We start from the raw sequence: 18610 nt of genomic DNA on the forward strand, positions 1-18610 counted from the left end.
ATAAAGGTTAATTAAGACTTCTAATTATGACTCTAAGTGTTTTGGTATTTAACATGTGTATTTGAGTGTGTTAATCAAAGATATGTACCAAGCATTACAAAGCATATCATATTAAAATAAAGAAAACTAATTCAAAGAAACGAAGAACGTTCTTGATAGAATTCTAGAAAACGAAGAATGTTCTCCACATTTGTAAATTAATAAGAATGATCATATTCTTAAAGAAAAGATTAGATCCATGATTTGCAATCCGTTCCAAAATTACACCAGAAATATACAAGGATCAATCCAATGTAAGAATCACTCCAAGATTCAATGGCAAAAGACCATGCTTCACAATTCATAAAGCAAGATTATTCTCCAAGTTAAGCAAACTGAAGTACAAAGCTAACAGGCTGGAAATGACACCTCTATTGTACTTTCGAACAGCCTACACACGTGATTCAAGGCATGAGATCACTTGAGACAACTGTTAAGATCAGATTAAAAGTCAGCTCATCTCAAAACAGAAACGAAGATCGTTCTCGGTTTACAAAAACATTATTGCTTTATGGCTGATCATATCACTTACTGACACATGACAGCTGGACAATTCTCAATGGTCAAATGAGTTGTCCTTAGAATTCTTGAAGTCTATAAATTAAGCCTCAAGATGAAGAACATATCAGAGCTTCAAGTACAAAGTAATACATCATTCATACAATCATATTTGAATCCTCTTGAGCTTTTCAATCATTTCAAAGTTTCAGCTTTGTTCTTAGCTTGATATTAGAACCAGTTTCTACTGAGCTCTAAATCCTAGAATCTATTATCAAACATGAGTTGAGCATACTCAGATTCTAACAATCTCAAAATCATCACTTTGTAACTCAAGACTATATTGTTGACATAGCTTAAGTAGTTTGTAAAAATCCTTTTATGTTTAAAAGGTAATGTGTAAAAATCCTTTCTGAAAGAGTGTAAGGTAACATGTGGAAATCATTTCTAGGTAGAAAGGTAGTACTTTATAACATATCAAGATTGATCTGTAAAAGCTGCGTGAAAACCAAGAACGATCTTGCTTTGAGCACTTAGTGGAAAATCTCACAATTGTGAGGACTTGACGTAACCTGTGTTGGGTGAACCAAGATATATCTTTGTGTGATATATCTTCCCTTATCTCTATTTATTTTTTATCTTCTAATCAATTTTTAAATAGATAAGTTAAAACTATGTGTTTTCAATAACCAAGAACGTTCTTCGTTTGTTACCGCGATCAATCTTGAGTTAAATACTTTTAGTTTTAACAAGAATTTTTAAAAAGAGGCAATTACAACTCAAACCCCTTTTCTTGTAATTGACGTTGTTACTTCAATTGTCATTAGAACCATTCTCTAAGGATTAACACTTAAAAAGTGCCTGAGCAAAAGATTCAGGAAGAAAATGTCAAAAGCCAAGTACATTGTTGAAGGAGTGTCATTAAACAGACCACCTTACTTTGATGGCTCAAATTACTATTTATGGAAAATCAAAATGCAGTTGTTTCTAAAATCACAAGACACAGGTATGTGGCATATCAATACAAATGGATATTTCATACCAAGAGTAGATCAAACCGATTCGATATTTGTTGAAAAGAAAGAAGCAGATTGGACAATAGAAGAAAAATCTAAGGTACTTCTAAATTCAAAAGGTCAATTATTTTTATCATGTACTTTAAGCAGAGAAGAAAGTGAAAAAGTAGATGAATGTGATACATCAAAGAAGGTATGGAACACATTGCAAACTCATCATGAATGTACAAGCCATGTCAAGGAGACAAGAATAGACATCAGCATACGAAAGTTCGAATTATTTTAAATGAATGTAGGAGAGACAATCGATAAAATATACTCAAGATTCACAACCATAGTGAACGAAATATGTTCTCTTAGCAACGCATATTTTGTACAAGACATGGTAAGAAAGTTCATCATATGTCTTCCAATCATGTGGAGACCAATGGTAGCAACTATAAGTCAAGCCAAGAATCTTGAGGTACTAGGTCTAGAAAAGCTTATTGGAACTCTAAGGACACATGAAGTGCTGCTACAAGAGGATAAACCAGTAATGAAAGACAAAGTAATAGCCTTAAAGGCATATCAAAATTCACAAAACCCATCACCACACTCAAATGAGAAAAGTGGATCAGAAGATAGTCAAGAAGATGTTGATGAAGAGATTGTTCTCCTCATAAGAAAGATATAGAGAATGATTAGGAGAATGGATCAAATCAAAAATATATTTTTGGATAAAAAGGAAAACTTTCAAACTGAAGTAGACAAGAGTCAAGTCACTTGTTTTGGATGTAACAAATAAGGACATTATAAAACTGAATGTCTCTTGAACAAAAGAGCATCAAAAAAATTTCATTTCAAGAAACAATCAATGATGGTGGCCTGAGATGATTCTGATGAATCAGAAACAGAAGAACTTGAAGAAGCCAACAAAGTTTGATGGCAAACTTTGAAGAAAAAGAGGTAATAAACTCTGAACCATGTCTCTTATGTGAACAAGTTGAAAAAGATTTTGATAGCTTACTTAATGATTCAAACATGCTTATTCAAAAATGTAAATCTCTAAAATATCAAGTTTTAAAAGAAAAAAGAGAAAAAGAGAAAGCTCATGTTATGATTAATGAACTAAAATAAATCATTCAAAGAACATGCAGGAATCTCATTTTAAAGAAACTGATGAAACTAAAAATCAAGAATGTTCTACGATTCAATAGGAGAACATTCTTCTTAAAACAGAAAATGAAATTCTCAAAAATGACTTAGGAAACTTTATAAGTCCACAAATACATTTCATAAAATCATGGGATCCCAAGTAAGGATATTCGACAAAGCTGGACTTAGTTTTGACAAAACTCAAAAATAAAAAATGTATGAAATTTTTTTTGTTCTTGAAAGAAAGGATGACCAGTGCAAAATAAGATGTTCATATTGTAAAAGAATTGAACATCTAGAATATGTCTGCTATTTTAAAAAAATGGGTGAAAAATTGAAAGCAAAATGGTCATTTAAACCCCAAGAATGTTTTACAAACAAACAAGAACGTTCTTCCCAAAGTGTCAAAAAATGATAACATTTTGGACACAGACCAGAACATTCTTCAATAAGAAAATGTTTTTTCTGTTTAAAGATTGGACATGATGAATCACAATGTTATTTTAAAAAATCAAATATAAAGAGAAGAATTAACCCTCAAGGACCCCAGATCAAATGAGTACCTAAAAATTCTGTAATATCAAATATAGGATGGTTCTCGAAGTATCAAGAAAAAGCCATGGTACTTGGACAAAGGCTGTTCAAGACATGTGACAGGAGATAAACAAAGTTTTTTGTACTTCATTAAAAAGGATAAAAGATCAGTAACGTTTGGGAACAATGATCAAACAAAAATCCAAGGTAAAGGTACCATAAGTAAGGTAAATTCTGCTAAAATCAATGGTGTTCAATATGTTGAAGAGTTGAAACATAATCTTCTAAGCAATAGTCAACTTTGTTATAATGGCTTTGAAGTTATTTTTAAACCAAACATATGTGAAATCAAAATGGCAAACTCTATGAGATTTTGTTTTCTGCATCTAGAAAAAAAAAAACTATGTTTTATACATTGAAGAATTACCAGTTGAATCATGTTTCATGTTCATTAACAAAGACAAATGGATATGGCATAAAAGAACTGGTCATGTGAGTATGAAAACAATTTCAAATTTATCAAAATTAGATGTTGTTAGAGGACTTCCTAAAATAAACTATGATAAAGATAAAATATGTGAAGCTTTTAGAGCAATTGTATTAATAACATATTACAACAAAATGCCTACAAATGTGACAAAACTAAAATATCGTAAATACTCATGTCTCCGAATGTGTAACATTGACGACACTACAGTCATTAGTTGAATCTATCAATCTAACCAAATGAATACCGCAACTAGCAAGAAATCAAAAAATGTTACACTAATATGTCAATCTAACCAAATAAATATCACAATTAGACGATAAATCAAATAATGTTACACCAATTCAACGAACAAAACACTATTGTTATCAAGATGACAAAAACACAAACAAAACACGAAAGAAAACTAAATTCACTTGAAAGTAATGGTTTTTCAAACACTACTTTAGCAATCATCGCTTCAAATTCTTACTGAAGATTACATAAATTTAATTAAAAAATTTATTTTATTTTACGAATTGTTTTTGTACCTTCAGACTTTTCTTCTTTTTCGCTGTCATCTGTTAAATGTCTCTCCTCAATAATCTCTCATTTTTGGCGCCTCCTTTATAATTATCGTTCATCTTATCTCATCTATACACAATTCCCTTTTAATTTTCCTTTACCAAAGATTCCTTATTCATTTTTGTGTTTATCTTTCTGCAATGTCTGAAAAAAAAAAATCAGATTTTGTTGCTTCAATCTCTCCAAAAAAGGAGTCATGGAATTTGGTTGTTAGAGTACATGGTTTCTATCTGATATGAACGTGATTCTAATGATTGCAGCCCTCTTAAAAGGGGATTCTTGGAAGTCGCTGATGACAATGATGGAGTCAATTCAAAGAATGTGAAAAATATCAAAATTGAGAATGAGTGAGAATCAAGTTTCATACAAACATAAGAATTTTGTTATTTTGTTTTGAATTAAACTATGATAGCCTTTATTTTGGCTGAACTTTGCTAGTTTTGCAATGTCAGATTCATACATTAAATTTCTATCAATTTTCATTTATGAATATTTGCATGTTATGTTTGTTTGGATATGAATTTACTATTTTTTTTTTTTAATTTTCAATGGTTACATTTCAAATTTACTATAAATATTTTACATTATAAATTTATTGTTAAATATCATGCAAATTCAAAGGATTCATGAAGACTACTGTTACCAAAATCAACAATTTTGAAGGATTCATGAAAGTTTCATGAATGATTCATGAAGACTAACATGAAAATTCAAAGATAAAAGATAATCATAGTTTTTATGTGTATCGTAATTGCTTTTTGTAAGGGGAAGATTATTTATCTTTAATATTTAAGCTACAACAAGTCTACTAGAATGAAGGATATCTTGCCACTTGATACAATGAAGCAAAATTCATATGAATTCTTATATGTCATATATTTCATATAAGTTACAAATAAAAAATCATTATTCAGCTACTTACTCATCTTTAAATAAGTGTAATTTATATTTGAAGTGACCTACCTGTATTTAGAGTATTTTACGGTTAAATTTATTTATTATAAGTTGTGTATTTTAGTGTATGAGATTGAACTCATGATAATATTCAAAATATGTCTTTAATGTCAATGCTAATAAAATGTATGAGAATTGATATATATATATATATATTAATATAACAATATATTTATTAAAATCATAATTTATATCCGTGCGACGCACGGTTTACACTAGTTTTTATTAATAGAAATTTTATATTTGCCTAAATACTCTAATCAAAATGACACTTGTCAAATTTGCCAACATATCATCCTTATTTTATTATATTGTATAGATTTTTCTTTTGGTTAGAGGGAACCCACCATGGCAAAGGATGGTGATGTGTTTTTCTTTTAGTTTTATTTTTCTTTTAGTAAGGTCATCTCAGTTAATTCCCTCAAAATAGGAATACGATTTGGAAATGGACATTGAGATAAATTCCCCAAATTTAAGAAGTGGTTATTAAATCTACTATTAAGTTTGACCATGTGAGATTAAAAATAAAAACAGAAAATAGGATTTAATCCCTAAATATAAAAAGAAAAGCAACAAACTCAAATTTTAGTTTAGTATATTTGGAGTAAAGATTATTTCCCGTAGACACTAAAAAAAGATACAATATTGTTACCCACACCCCTCAAATTTTTTATAAAAACAAATTACCTAAAATGTTATTGCTTATTTATAACATTCTTTAAACATATATATTCTTCACCATTCATAACCTCATAACTCACATATCACAATTCTTCCATAACTTATAATCATTCAAAATTCACATCACTCGCTCATAAATTACACCTCATAAGTCTCATATTTATATTATGGTCAAAGTCACCCAACAAGGTATGTTTATTGATCTGTGTTTGAGTTTATTTTTTATTTTTTTTTTCAAAATCTATGGATTGTATGTGAACTCAATTCACGTATGTTGTAAATATTTCAAAGCCTGGGGATTGTACGTGAACCGAGTTCACGTACGTGTATCTAATGGAGTTTAAGCGTGCATAGACAATACGTAAACTGAATTCACGAACACCTACGTGAACTCAATTGATGTAAACGTACGTAAACTGAGTTTGCGTACGCAAATTCACTCTGCCCAGAAATGTACGTGAACTGAGTTCACATATGTAAACTCAGTCTGCGTACGCAAACTTAATCTGCGTAAAACCTATGTAAACTGAGATCACGTAGGTTCTACGCAGACCGACTTTGTGTACACGTATGTTTCTGGCCAGAGTGAGTTTGCGTATGCAAATTGAATTCACATACGTGTCTGGGCAGAGTGAGTTTGCATACGCAACTGAGTTCACATACATGAGCTTAGTTCACATAGGTTTCTAGGCTTGTGTAAACAACCAATTTCATGAAAGATTAGGGTTAAAAATATTATAAATAGGCAAAAACATTTTAGGTATTTTGTTTTTATAAAAAATTGAGAGGGGTAGGTAGCAAATATAGAGGATGTGAGTAGCAAAATTGAAAAAGATAAAAGTTGTGTTGTACTCCAAAATATTTGTATTTTATGAATGATATGTTATTGGATGCTATTTTAAAACTAAATAATTTTTATATTTTAATTGGTAATAGACGGTTACTCTTTTATGACTTTACTTGATTTAAGAACAAAGTCGAATAATATTAAACTCTATCATTGTTGAAAAAGTTGGTTGATAGTTGAAAAGCTAGCTTATAGTTGATAACCGACTTATAGTTGAAAAGTTAATTAATTGAAATTCAAGTTTTTGGTAAATTTAACTTTTAACAATATAAAATGACATAAAATGATATAATTATTTAATTTAAAATAACAAAAAATGTGACATTTTTATCTAATTTCTTTCGGGTGTTGTTTTACTTCATTTTCTTTTTTTAATCAATTTTTCTACTTTACTTTTTTTGTTATATCATTTACTTTGAATAGTTCTCTAAAAATGTAACAAGCTCTATACGTATAAATAGTAATCATAAAAGCAATGCAATTCATTTACTATTTACAATTTGAATAAAAAATAAATTTAAGTTTATCACAATAATAAATTAGAAGATGAAGAAATAATAATAAATATGACAATGCATATCTTAATCAATTTTTTGTAAGACGAATAACATGATTTTTTTTATAGTTATTTTGACAAAGAATTAAAGAAACTGAGTATTCTGTTCACCGAGAAGAAAATATACGTGAAGCTGTCAATTGAGTGAGAGAGTACTGAATGAGTGAGGTAATTATTTTATAATAAAAAATAATAAAAATAAAATAATAAGGTTATAAATGAAAGAAAATGTAAAAAATTATAAATGATAAGTTCAAACGCTACTTAAAATAACATATCAAAATAAGTTATAAAGTGGTGAGACAAATTTATTTACAAACACATCTATTACGATCCAAAAAACTTATAAACTATACGAAAAATTTATTTACCAAATCCGTTTATTATAGTCCAACAAACTTATAAACTATAAGCTTATTATGGTTACAAAAGAGTGCCTACAAATAAAATAAGGAACTTCATGTAACAAAATCCTTAACAGACAATCCAACAAAAAGTAACCTATAGACCGGTATTTATGCGTATGTTAAATGCCACTATGATTTATCACCTAAAGTTGTTATATAGTATGTGAAAATATTCTTTCGGCTAGTCTGTTTAACCCCTAATTCAAATTGTTTCTACTTACCCAAGAAGAACCGTTTTGACTACTCTGTCTCTTTGTCCTGGCGTTATTGAAGGTTTTTTCTGTGGCAAACCACCCATATTGCGGCATCCGCCTCCGTCTCTGTTTGAGAGATATGTCATATGCATTTGATGCCCTCATGTCCGGCGCATGTGTTGCCGCCAAGAAGAAACAACAGCCTGATTATATATCTTCTAACAAAAAATGAAAAACACTCCTCTCCCTTCAAAACCCTACCACAAAACCCTCCTACCATTACCAATGATGAATCCCTAAACGAGTTTCCTCTCAAATCATCGTCACTGTCATCGTCACCGTCACCACCTCCTCTACCACCACCACCACCGTCATCATCATCATCATCATCATCATTATCTTCCTCTTCTTTTTTGAATCTTATTGAACTGAAGAAACGTGTTTCACTTCTAAAAAATAAATCGTCGAACTTCAATCCTGATTTTGTCGAATGGTGGAAGAAGGGAGAATCTGTGTCGTTCATGTTCCTTTCATTGGCGTTAGATATGATCAACGAAGAGAGTGGGAGGATTACGATCACAGAGATTGTTTGTAATCTTTTGAGGATTGTGATACACGCTACGCCTGAGGATCTATTGTCGGTTGTTTATCTCACTACTAACAGGATTGCTCCATCACACCAAGGTTTAGAATTGGGAATTGGTAAAGCTTCCATTGTTAAGGCGTTTGCTAAGGCTTGTGGAAGAACTGAAAAGCACATTAAGGAGCACTATAAGGTTTGTTTGTGTTATTTTTGAGTTTTAGAAAACTATTTAAAAATCACAATTTATGCCACCGAAGATATTACTGGGTTGAGTCATGGACTATGTCTCTCTCTTTAAGACGTTTCGCGGCACTACCCGAATTGTGCAAGGCAGACTATCAGCCACGAAGTCCCCAGGATAAAACAACTCAGATTCACTGTATCGGAGTTCCACTGCACCGTAGAAAACCGTTCTATAATTACACCACCAATATGGCATTTAAAGCCACTCTCAATATGACAAGTAAAGTCACTCTCAATATGGTACTATGAGCATTCATAACTACCGCTCTAAAATCCGAAAAGACTACGGTATAATAACCGCTCTAAAAACAAAGGGACTACAACATAACAACCACTCTAAAAACCGAATGGATTACGGCATAACAATCATTCTAAAACCCGAAGGGACTACAACATAACAACCGCTGAAAAAACCGAAAGGACGACATAACAACCGCTCTAAAAACCGAAAGGACAACGTTACAAAACCGCTTTAAAATATCGAAGGGATAGAGAGAAAGGGGAGAAGTGGCTCGAAAATTAGGCGAGCATAATATAAAAGGGAGAAAAGAGAAAGTTGGGAAATGCATCCAACTTTTGTGTACTTTTCACAATAGTTTGAAACTCATATATAGTGATGGAAGCAAACTCACATATGTTTTCTAAACAATGTAGGACTTTAGTATGTATAGAGTTGAAACTACACAAAATATAATAGTTTTTTCAATGTGGGATTTCAAAACAAAATTCTTTCCAATGTGGAACTTGAATTTTAAAAAGCATGTTTCTTTCCACTTGAATTTACAAAAAAGATTTCTTTCCAATGTGGGACTTGAATTTTAAAACAAGTTTCTTTCCACTTAAATTTACAAAAAAAAATATTTCTTTCAAATGTGGGACTTCAACACATTTTTAAATTCACACTATAACATACTTATGTTCCATAAACCCCCTACTTGAATTTAAAAAAAAAAAAAGTTTCTGAAATAGCATCAAATACTTCTATAAGATCGTGCATAAACAAAGGCGTCTCTTGACTTGAACCTTTGCATAGTAAGATTCAGATTCAACAAGAGTGACTCGTAGTCTTGAACTATATCTCTGACATCAAACCGACACACAACCTTTTTGAGTGAGAGAGTACTGAATGAGTGAGGTAATTATTTTATAATAAAAAATAATAAAAATAAAATAATAAGGTTATAAATGAAAGAAAATGTAAAAAATTATAAATGATAAGTTCAAACGCTACTTAAAATAACATATCAAAATAAGTTATAAAGTGGTGAGACAAATTTATTTACAAACACATCTATTACGATCCAAAAAACTTATAAACTATACGAAAAATTTATTTACCAAATCCGTTTATTATAGTCCAACAAACTTATAAACTATAAGCTTATTATGGTTACAAAAGAGTGCCTACAAATAAAATAAGGAACTTCATGTAACAAAATCCTTAACAGACAATCCAACAAAAAGTAACCTATAGACCGGTATTTATGCGTATGTTAAATGCCACTATGATTTATCACCTAAAGTTGTTATATAGTATGTGAAAATATTCTTTCGGCTAGTCTGTTTAACCCCTAATTCAAATTGTTTCTACTTACCCAAGAAGAACCGTTTTGACTACTCTGTCTCTTTGTCCTGGCGTTATTGAAGGTTTTTTCTGTGGCAAACCACCCATATTGCGGCATCCGCCTCCGTCTCTGTTTGAGAGATATGTCATATGCATTTGATGCCCTCATGTCCGGCGCATGTGTTGCCGCCAAGAAGAAACAACAGCCTGATTATATATCTTCTAACAAAAAATGAAAAACACTCCTCTCCCTTCAAAACCCTACCACAAAACCCTCCTACCATTACCAATGATGAATCCCTAAACGAGTTTCCTCTCAAATCATCGTCACTGTCATCGTCACCGTCACCACCTCCTCTACCACCACCACCACCGTCATCATCATCATCATCATCATCATTATCTTCCTCTTCTTTTTTGAATCTTATTGAACTGAAGAAACGTGTTTCACTTCTAAAAAATAAATCGTCGAACTTCAATCCTGATTTTGTCGAATGGTGGAAGAAGGGAGAATCTGTGTCGTTCATGTTCCTTTCATTGGCGTTAGATATGATCAACGAAGAGAGTGGGAGGATTACGATCACAGAGATTGTTTGTAATCTTTTGAGGATTGTGATACACGCTACGCCTGAGGATCTATTGTCGGTTGTTTATCTCACTACTAACAGGATTGCTCCATCACACCAAGGTTTAGAATTGGGAATTGGTAAAGCTTCCATTGTTAAGGCGTTTGCTAAGGCTTGTGGAAGAACTGAAAAGCACATTAAGGAGCACTATAAGGTTTGTTTGTGTTATTTTTGAGTTTTAGAAAACTATTTAAAAATCACAATTTATGCCACCGAAGATATTACTGGGTTGAGTAATGGACTATGTCTCTCTCTTTAAGACGTTTCGCGGCACTACCCGAATTGTGCAAGGCAGACTATCAGCCACGAAGTCCCCAGGATAAAACAACTCAGATTCACTGTATCGGAGTTCCACTGCACCGTAGAAAACCGTTCTATAATTACACCACCAATATGGCATTTAAAGCCACTCTCAATATGACAAGTAAAGTCACTCTCAATATGGTACTATGAGCATTCATAACTACCGCTCTAAAATCCGAAAAGACTACGGTATAATAACCGCTCTAAAAACAAAGGGACTACAACATAACAACCACTCTAAAAACCGAATGGATTACGGCATAACAATCATTCTAAAACCCGAAGGGACTACAACATAACAACCGCTGAAAAAACCGAAAGGACGACATAACAACCGCTCTAAAAACCGAAAGGACAACGTTACAAAACCGCTTTAAAATATCGAAGGGATAGAGAGAAAGGGGAGAAGTGGCTCGAAAATTAGGCGAGCATAATATAAAAGGGAGAAAAGAGAAAGTTGGGAAATGCATCCAACTTTTGTGTACTTTTCACAATAGTTTGAAACTCATATATAGTGATGGAAGCAAACTCACATATGTTTTCTAAACAATGTAGGACTTTAGTATGTATAGAGTTGAAACTACACAAAATATAATAGTTTTTTCAATGTGGGATTTCAAAACAAAATTCTTTCCAATGTGGAACTTGAATTTTAAAAAGCATGTTTCTTTCCACTTGAATTTACAAAAAAGATTTCTTTCCAATGTGGGACTTGAATTTTAAAACAAGTTTCTTTCCACTTAAATTTACAAAAAAAAATATTTCTTTCAAATGTGGGACTTCAACACATTTTTAAATTCACACTATAACATACTTATGTTCCATAAACCCCCTACTTGAATTTAAAAAAAAAAAAAGTTTCTGAAATAGCATCAAATACTTCTATAAGATCGTGCATAAACAAAGGCGTCTCTTGACTTGAACCTTTGCATAGTAAGATTCAGATTCAACAAGAGTGACTCGTAGTCTTGAACTATATCTCTGACATCAAACCGACACACAACCTTTTCATAGGGTGTATTCTGCCTTTAAATTCTATAGGAAGCGGTCCCATTTCCACATTCACATAGGCGAATCTATCAAGAGTACTCATGTAGCTAGGTACTCCACTCCACATAGAGTATAGATCTCATTAAGAGTTTTTATTACCTCATCTTATCATCGCTTCAGGAATCATGCTTCTCTAATTTATAATAACATGTTCATCTCATATCACTTCACGACTTGTTATTACCCATTGAACTTAATTCTTGGGATCTCCAGTCTTTTAGGTTGGGTTACCATCATGAGTGACTCAATATGCATTAGTCTCATCCTTTTGGATGTATTTATGAATTTCTCTGTAGCTAATCCTTTCGTCAAAGGATTTTCTATATTCTCATCAGTACATATATGATCCACTATAACAACTCATTTAGAAAATAACTTTCTAACAGTGTTGTGCTTACGACGAATTTGTCGTCTCTTATCGTTGTAATAATTATTCTTAATCTTCGCAATAGTCGCGGTATTATCGTAGTGGATCAACAAATCTGTCATAGATTTTTCCGATTCAGGGATCTCAACTAGCAAACATCTCAACCAACTTGCTTCTTTACTAGCAGTAGTCAGTGCTATCATTTCAGACTCCATAGTGGACTGAGCCAATATCGTCTGTTTCTTCGATTTCCATGATACAACACCACCGACTATATTAAAAATATAGCCACTGATTGCTTTGGAGTCATCTGATAAGGTGTTCCAATCAGCATCGTTGTATCCTTCAAGGACGACATTAAACCTTTGATAATGTAATCCGAGACTCGTGGTCTTTTTAAGGTATCTCATGACTCTTTCGATAGTGTGTCAATGCTCCATACTAGGTCTACTAGCAAACCTGCATAACAATCCCACGGCGTAGGCAATGTCGGGTCTAGTACAATCAGTGGCATACTTGAGGCTGCCAATGATGCTCGCATATTCAGTTTGTCTAACACCTTCACCAGTGTTCTTGAAAAATTTCACACTTGGATCGTATGGTGTGCAAGCAGGTTTACAGTCAAAATAATTATATTTCTTTAGGATTATTTCAACATAGTGAGACAGATCCAAAGAAATTCCATTTACTGACCTAGTAATCTTGATTTCAAGGATTACATTCGCTTCTCCGAGATCTTTCATATCAAAGTTGTTCACAACAATGATTTCACAATATTTACAGCATGAATGTTTGAATCAAATATGAGTAAGTCGTCTACATAGAGACATATGATAGTGAAAATGTCATTTTCAAATTTGTAATAAATACATTTGTCACTTTTATTCACTTTAAACTCATTCGAAATAAAGTTATCAAACTTTTCATGTCATTTCTTAGGAGCTTGTTTAAGACCATACAAGGATTTATCTAACATACAGACCTTGTATTCTTGTCCTTGAATTATAAAACCTTCAGGTTGTTCCAAATAGATTTCTTCTTCCGAATCACCTTTTAAAAAAGTTGTTTTAACATCCATTTGGTGTATCACCGGGTTAAGAATAGTTGCTAGTGATATGAGTATCCTAATGGATGTTATTCTAGTGACCGGTGGAAAAATGTCGAAGAAATCTATATTTTCTCTTTGTCTAAAACCTTTGGCTACAAGGTGTGCCTTGTATTTATCAATCATTCCATTTGATTTTAGTTTCTTTTTCAATATTCATTTACAACCTGGTGATTTGCAACAATGAGGCGAGTCTACAAAATGTCAGGTCCTATTAGACTCTAGAGAATCCAATTCATCGTTTATTGCTTCTTGCAATAAATCTACATCCAAAGATGATAAAGCTTCTTAAGTTTTTGTAGGATCCTCTTCTAAGGTATAAGCCATATAATTGGGTTCACAATCTTTAGCAAGTCTGACTATCTTACTTCTTCGAGTTTCTGTTTTGCCTTGTTTGCTGCTTCTAGTTACAAAAACGTGACTTGGTTCGCTGCCCCTACTATTTTTCCATTTGAAAGGGAATTTATTTTCATAGAAGTCAACATCATTTGATTCTATGATCTTTTTCACATTTAGGTCATAAAACCTATACGCTTTGTTCTTTACCGCATACCCAATGAATACACATTCATAGGCTCTACTGGCGAGTTTAATTCGCTCGGGATCGGGGATTCTGACATAAGCCAGACCACCCCATGTTTGAAAATACGACAAGCTCGATTGTCTTTTCTTCATAAAGAGAAGTTTTGTTTTTAGATTTAAGAACTCTATTCAAAACATAGCAAATAAACAATATATCTTCCGCACACCAATGATATTAAGCACTAGAGTTAAGCATACTAGCAACAACTAGTTTAATAAGAGTTCCTTTTTTTTCTTTCAACTTTACCATTCACTTCAAGTAATTATGGTGTAGTTGTTCCATGTATAATTTCAGACAATTTATAAAACTCATTAAATAAACTAGAATCATACTTGGAACCTCTTAATCTTTATACTAAATTAATTTTCAATTTTAGTTACAAATATCCTTAACATGTCAAGCGTTTCACTTTTATTTTTCATTTCTCGTTAACATCTCATCAAGTTCACATATATCAAAGTGTAATAAATCTAAAGACTCAGATTCTTTAACTACAAATTTATGTGAATTCTTTGTGATTTTAGTTTGACTATAAAAATCACATTTTTCAAAGTCATTTGAAAATAACTTTGAAATTAAACTAAAGTTACTTAATTTTGAAATTATATGTGTTCACATTACAGAAGCATGTTAAAAATTAAAATCACACAACATATATATAAAAAGAGACATTTTATTGATTTCAACATCCAAACATAAAAAGACATATTAAATTTTAATATTTAATTTAAATATGCCATGATTGACGTACTTTAATAGATGATCTCATGAGTTATCTTCTGAATTTTATGGGAGTGTTCCTCCACGGATCTGTCAGCCTCCATGTATCTGTCATCGGTCATCTGTTACTCTGGGCAACAGCTTACAATTTACTTATTCAGAGTATCTCAAACATATCTAGCAGTATTGCTGGAACTGTAATAGTTATACAGATTATCAACAGTTCCATTAAGAATATAATTCTTATCATTATTCTCCAATGGGTTAATTCTCCAGTTTTCTTATCCTTTTTTGTTTGCTTCAAACTAAAACAGTTTATCGAAATCAGAGGCAACAAAACCAAATCCAATAATCTCTTCGGTTGACATGGCAGAAAGAAACGTCTTAAAATTGTTATTTTTGAGTTTTAGAAAATTATTTAAAAATCACAATTTATGCCACCGAAGATATTATTGCGTTGAGTCACGGACTAGGTCGCTCTCTTTAAGACGTTTCGCGGAACTGCCCAAATTGTGCAAGACAGACTATCAACCACAAAGTCCCCACAATTTACTTATTCAGAGTATCTCAAACATATCTAGCAGTATTGCTGGAACTATAATAGTTATACAGATCATCAACAGTTCCATTAAGAATATAATTCTTGTCATTATTCTCCAATGGGTTAATTCTCCAGTTTTCTTATCCTTTTTTGTTTGCTTCAAACTAAAACAGTTTATCAAAATCAGAGGCAATAGAACCAAATCCAATAATCTCTTCGGTTGACATGGCAGAAAGAAACGTATTAAAATTGTTATTTTTGAGTTTTAGGAAACTATTTAAAAATCACAATTTATGCCACCGAAGATATTACCGCGTTGAGTCACGGACTAAGTCGCTCTCTTTAAGACATTTCGCTGCACTGCCCAAATTGTGCAAAACAGACTATCAACCACAAAGTTCCCGAGATAAAACAACTCAGATTCACTGTATCGGAATTCCACTGCACTGTAGAAAACCGTTCTAGAATTACACCCTCAATATGACAGTTAAAGTCACTCTCAATATGAAAATTAAAGTGGCATAAATAATAACCGCTCTAAAAACAAAGGGACTATGACATAACAACCGCTCTAAAAACCGAATGGACTACAACATAACAACCGCTAAAAAAACCGAAAGGACTACGACATAACAACCGCTCTAAAAATCGAAGGGGCAACGGTACAAATCCGCTTTGAAATATGGAAGGGACATAAAGAAATGGGAGAAGTGGCTCAAAAATTAGGCAAGTAGAACAATAGTTTGAAACTCATTCTATAGTGATGGAAGCAAATTCACATATGTTTTCTAAACAATGTGGGACTTTAGTATGTATAGAGTTGAAACTACACAAAATATGATAGTTTTCCAATGTGGAATTTCAAAAAAAAAAATTATTTCCAATGTGGACTTGAATTTTAAAACAAGTTTATTTCCACTTAAATTTACAAAAAATATTTCTTTCCAATGTGACACTTCAACACATTTTTAAATTGATACTATAACATACATATGTTCCAACAATTTGTAAGATATTTTTTGCATTGCACTCCGTTTTAAATTACTTTTAAGACCCTTTTTGGATAAGAGTGCTTATGTATAAGCTAGTTTTATAATAAAAATAAAAGTAAATATCAACTATATTGGTGCTTGAATGTGTGAGACACCATCACAATTTTCGTTGAATGTATCAAAATTATAAAAATATGTCTTTTGTTAGTCATTTTGGTCATCAAATATGTCTTTAGTTAGTTATTTTAATCCTCAATATGTGTTTTTCATTAGTGAATTTAATCTATTAAATTAATAATAAAAGAGATATTGAGAATGTACTTGCAATTTCAATACATTCAAGAACTATAGTGATTGCACCCCACAATTCAAGAACAAAAATACCTATTTACTCTAAAAATAAAATAATCTCAATCTGTTTTCATATATGCTATAAATTATTTTCACAAGTTATCTTGTAAAGCTTATTGAAAGAAACTAAAAAACCAACTTATGGATATCTCTTTCCATAAACTCTCCTAAACAGTAATACAAGTTTTTGTGTTAGTAGATAAGTTCAAATAATTCAATCCATATAGATCATACATGACATCTATTGAGAACTCATCGTATTGATACACAGGTCCGCTCTGTAAATGCATTTTAAAAATACTACAAAATATTGTATATTGTACCGTATGTGCGTGTAACGTGTTTGTCCCCTTTTCTCTTTCTTTAAACAAAATAATAAAATAAATATATGTTTTTTTTGCTCTTTAAATTGTTTACTGTGTGGCAGGATTTAGGTGACTTGGGCCTAGTTGTTAAAGCTAGCCGTATGTCTCAGGCTATGCTACGGAAGCCTGAGGCATTGACTATTCAAAGGTTTTCAATACCTTTCGCCTTATTGCCGGGTTTTTTTTTTTTCAATACCCTTTTTTTAAAAAAAAAAAATCTCAAATACCCTCTTTTAAAAATTATATACCTAAATGCTCCTTTTTTTTTTTTTTTTTTTTTCTTACTTACAAGTCGCCATTTGGAATGGCGACTTCCTTAAGGAAGCCTAAGTTCCAAATGGCGACTTCCCACTTAATTTAAAAAAAAAAATTTCAAATTTTTTTTTTAATTTTTAATAGATAACATAAATATTATATATACAATTAATTAATATAAAAATAAATAAATAGAAATTTTAAATTAAAAAATGTTTTTAGTAAACCCAAGTTTTAAAAGGCCAATTCTCAAAAGCTTTTTTTTAAAAAAAAAAAAGTTAATTCAATTTTTATTGAAATAATAAAAGTAATATACATAATTAATATAATTCATAAAAATAGATAAATTAAAATTTTAAATTACGATAAAATTTGAAGAAATTTAAGTTCGAAATGCCGATTTCACAAAGATTTTTTTTTATAAATTATTTCAATTTTTATTGAAATAACAAAAGTAATATATAAATAATTAATATAATTCATAAAAATAGATTTATAGAAATTTTAAATTCCGATAAAATTTTAGGAAGTCTAAGTTTGAAATGTCAATTTTCCAAAGGTATTTTTTTTTAAATTATTTCAATTTTTTTCAATTTTTATTGAAATAACAAAAATAATATATATATATATATAATTATAATTAATATAATTCATAAAAATACATAAAAATTCATAAAAATACATAAATATCAAATTTAAATTACGATAAAACTTTAAATTATATAATTTATTCATAAAAAGCATCACAAATTTTACAAAAATTACGATAATTAATGTCGAAGGTGGCCTCCAGTACCACATTGTCGAGGTTTTCTCACACGTACGAGATTTTGGCGACGCATTGGTACATCACGAGTTTGTTGTATTTGTTGTTGTTCTTCTTCTTCTTCTTCTTGATCTTCGTCTTCTTGCTGCGGAGGATGTCTAGGAGGAAGTGCTGCAGAAGAACTACTTCCACCTTGAGTCCAGTTGGATATTTGATTCAACGGAGTATATGCATTTTCAAAGCTTGGAATTTGAAAGTTTTGTTGACACATATTATTCAGTAATT

At 31.3% G+C, this 18610-nt stretch overlaps 1 pseudogene; it reads left to right on the forward strand.

Moving 5' to 3' along the window:
* The first annotated feature begins 10268 nt into the window (after positions 1–10268).
* Positions 10269–18610, forward strand: part of LOC101495724 (DNA ligase 1-like) — a 15563-nt pseudogene continuing 7221 nt past the window's right edge.

This window comes from Cicer arietinum, chromosome 7 (assembly GCF_000331145.2).
Source record: "Cicer arietinum cultivar CDC Frontier isolate Library 1 chromosome 7, Cicar.CDCFrontier_v2.0, whole genome shotgun sequence".
NCBI classification, from domain to species: domain Eukaryota; kingdom Viridiplantae; phylum Streptophyta; class Magnoliopsida; order Fabales; family Fabaceae; genus Cicer; species Cicer arietinum.